A 4,448-nucleotide genomic window follows, 5' to 3' on the forward strand; every position below is an offset into this window, starting at 1 on the left:
TCGAAGTTATCCTCCGTAAAATCATGAAACGAGCACTGGACCTCCCGGTCTCCACCTCTACCAGCCGTCTCATGGCGCTGGGTGTGGTGAATACTTTCAAGGAGCTTCGGGAGGCCCACCTCACCAATCAGTCCACGCGTCTAACAAAGACAGAGTCGGGTCGCCGTCTTCTTTCCCGACTTCACATCCAACACACCCAACTCACAGAGGAGAGATGTCGCATTCCCGAAAAATGGAGACGCGCCCTCCATGTGCGGCCTCTCCCCGCCAACATGTCCAAAGAGGACCATAATGGTCGGCGCCTGGCGCGGGCGGAAGCCTTGGACCGCCATTATGGAAGCAAGCCAGGAATTTTCTATGTGGATGTCTCCGGCCCCAACCCTAGGGGTTGGTACACAGCCGCGGTCATCCACAAGGGCAAAACAGTAGATGGCCTTACGTTCAAGGCCGAGTCACCAACACACGCAGAAGAGGTTGCCATCGCCCTCGCAGCCTCTGACTCCTCCTCCAAATACATCATAACCGACTCGCGAGGGGCTTGTCGGAACGTCCAGCAAGGGTGGACTGCTCCTCTAGCTTACCGCATATACAAAAATTGCAGTCGAGATTCGGATCCCGCGTACCGATCTCTCGTTTGGGCTCCAGGTCACCAAGGTCTCCAAGGGAATGAGGCAGCCGACGCCGCCGCCCGCGCGCTTTCTCTCCGGGCATTTCCCACGGGACCCGACGCGGACCGGGATTTTGATTTCAGCCCAGTGTACAAATTTAAAGAAATATGTGAATATTACAGATCTACGCACCAAACTCTTCCCACCCCGTGCAAAGGGCTGGGGAAGGCTAACGAGCGGGTGCTCCTGCGCCTGCTCACCAATACAATGTTTTGCCCGGCTATTCTAAAACATTTTGATCCGCAATTCGACGGGCTGTGCTCGCACTGTGGGGAGGTGTCTGACATCTACCACATGGTGTGGGCCTGCCAGAAAACCCCATCTTTGCCCCCTATCCCCAACCCCACCCGAGAGAACTGGGAGGCGACCCTGTCCGGCTGCTGCACCCTAGAGGCCCAAAAGGTCTTAACGCAGCGCGCCCGGGCTGCGGCAAATGCCAATGGAGTGCCTGTCTAGGCATCCCACCTAGTGTACATACCTATATGTATTATAATAATAAATGTTTTCACCACCACCACCACCAAACTGTCGCACGGCTATGAATTAGAATACTGATCAAGTGGCACGAACCGAGGCGCGCGCCAGGCATTCGATGAATGGAAAAACTGCATTTCGTGAGACAGGAGGTGCGGACAGTTCCTTGCTAGCTGGACATCAACCTGTGGCTAACAACGACCTGGGTGGCCCACTCTACGGCTCTGGTCTAGACGATCAGGTCTGAACTGGCCAACAAGCTCTCCCAATGCTCGAAAGAAGGATTCCGCTTAATATTCGCCGGCAGTACCGCTGTGCTTTTCATTTGTCGTTTTTATCACTTGTTTTTAGGGCTTTAAGGTGTTTTAAGGTGGGTTTTAAGGATAATGACACATAGCTTAATAATGCTCATTCATGTTTAACTTTTTGACTACGGTAGCCCTTATAAAGCTCAACCCGACTTTTCATTTCTTGTTTTCATCGTTTTTTAGCCGCGAGGCATGTGCGTGCTTATTGTGTTTGTTTCACCTGTGGGATGGCATTTGTAAATATTCGTTTCTTGCTAATTTATCTTTTGGTTTTGTCAATGCTATGTTAAGATAGAAGACCAGTACATGCGCATATGGCGTTTTGACTTCGGATGAGCCACAGGACGCGAACGTGTATATAAATCTCCCCTTATCTGTTCGTCTTCCTCCCTCTGTCCATGTCTGCGCTACTGCTATCATAATGGATCACCATCTAGCCCAACAAAGGACTACTTTAAGAGGATTACCAGCTAGTTTTTGTGTCAGAAACTGTGGTCACAGACAATAGCTCGAAGTTTCTAAAACCTTAGGCAGGCCTCAAGCATTTTGCAATACGACCTGTTACCGGGGCTCCATACCACACAAGTAGGAATTGTCTGGCACAACCTTTTTTATTCTTTGGAGCCAGCATTAAAACTCGACAACCCAACTAGCGCCTTGAGGCTACATTGCAAAGTGGACTGTTGAACACGAAAACGCCTCATGCAACAAACAAACGAAACAAGTAAATTATTGCCTATTGGAAAACACCTTGATTTATGGCTTCACCTGGTCAAGCTTTCGGTGGATGGAAAGGTACAACAAGAGCATTTGCAAATAAATAGCGCGCTTCCCGAGTGACCCTGATAGGTTTGTGCTTGGTGACCTTGTTCTTGAGCGCAATTGCCAAAGCTCGCCATGTTTGGTCCTAGGAGTCATACCAAGAAGAGCTCGACCTGTTACGAAGAGAACGATTTCACTTCACCTCACGGATCATTTACCTGGTAAAGAAACAGGAGTCATTTCCTCGCTCATGACTAGCACATAGGTTTAGAAGTCATCAGACGACCTGATGAATCAGCTACTTCAGAGACAAGCATTTGGGAGAGGGATAAACAGCAGTTTTTGGCGCGTTTAAAAACGGAATCATCACAATCCTTGCGTACATCATCAGCAACTCAAACAAGCACGTCCCAAGAACTCCGATGCTATCCGCAAAGAATGTGTCGACTTACATAGAGACGCAGACCCAAGTAGCACGCCATCAATGGACCGCCATCAGCCCAATATTGGGGAAAACCGGCCCCAATATTGGGACCAATAATGGTGTTTCATTGGGGCGCTACCCTTGCCAAGATTTAATTCAATCTATTAGACTGGCTTTCCAGCAATGGCCACCAATGGAACACTAGGTTGTTTATTGGCATGCAGCCTCACTGAACAGCTACCCAATATCTTCTACCAAGCATACCCACTGGCTCCTATATAACGTACATGCAGCCACTCTCACTGGCTATCCAATACTTACAACCAAGCTTACTCACTGGCTTTTAAAATCTGCTATCCAGCTAAGCTCATCGGCTGCCCAACATCGCCAACCCAAGCATGTCCACTGGCTTTGCATAATTGGGAGCCAGGCAATCCCATTGTTGTTTATTGTGGTTTTTTGTGACTATATTTTGATTTGATTAGTGTTACGGCGCAGAGGCACCTGAGGCCATCATGCGCAAAACACAGGGTTCAGTTTGTTTATGTGCAGGTGTTTACATGTAGCTAATATTATATATACAGCACCTTGAAAGTATACACGTATTTACACAAAAAAGCCAGAATTGTTCGTTTCACGGATATTTATTAGGTGCTCCTATGGTTGATAGTGGTAAAAAGAGCTATAGGCAGAATTCTTTCAGACTTCCAGGACTTCACCTCTGGTTCGGTTCATTGACAAGGTATCGGCAAATCCCAGGTTTTAGGATAATATCTGCAAGCCAATTCCTGCCAACACGTCGTGTTATGTACAATGTTTTTCCAGCCGTCAAAACTCAGTGGACAATACCGACCACTATAACCCAGTCATATTCATTGTTGTAAAGTGCCCAAAACTGGCAAGGCTACATGGACCACTTTGTGCCAAAATGTATCCAATGTAGATAAGTCAGCTATACTAATAAGATGATATCGATCAGTGCATACAATGACGCGTGCAATGTTGGCAAGCCATCGCAGCTACCCATAAACTATTTACCACTGTAGCTCATGATGGATACAATATTAGGAAACCATCTCAACTAGTAGTAAAATATTGACCATTATACGGCATTAAATATTTCAAGTTGACAGGCCATCAATGATGGCAAAAATATTGATTAACCTATGTAAAGAAGTATGGTATTTTGGCAAGCCATTACACTTTGCCAGGCAACATCGACCACTTTAATTGCAGATATACAATGCTGGGAAGACGACTGGCGGGAGCGTATTGACCAATGTATGCCATGATAAATTCGATGCTGACAAGCAATCAATACTGGCATTGCAATATTCCCCAATGTATGCCACGATAGCTGCAATGCTGGCCGGTCGCCACAGCTTATTAGGAAATAGTGCCCACTGGAACCAACAAGTATACATTGTTGGGAAGCCACTAAGACCGGTGAGATAACATTACCCATATATTCGCCGAGATATAATAAATTCCAAAAAATCAGCTATACTGGCAGAGCAATATTTACCATTGTATGCCATCATCGACCATTTTATCTGCAGATATACACAATGTTGGGAAGCGATCACAATTGGCAGGGGGATATTGGCTACTGTTTGCCAAGATATATTCGACTTTAGCCAGCCGCCAATACTGGCTGGACAATATTTACCAATGCATGCCATGATATGCTCAATGTAGACCAGTGGCCACCACTCATTGGGCAATATCAACCACTGGAGCGGAATATGCATAGAATGTTGGGAAGCCACTAAGACCGGCGGGATGATATTAACCAAAGAATTCCAAGCTATA

The sequence above is a fragment of the Amblyomma maculatum genome, chromosome 3 (genome assembly GCF_055883805.1).
Source record: "Amblyomma maculatum isolate TAMU_Amacu chromosome 3, ASM5588380v1, whole genome shotgun sequence".
Lineage (NCBI taxonomy): Eukaryota > Metazoa > Arthropoda > Arachnida > Ixodida > Ixodidae > Amblyomma > Amblyomma maculatum.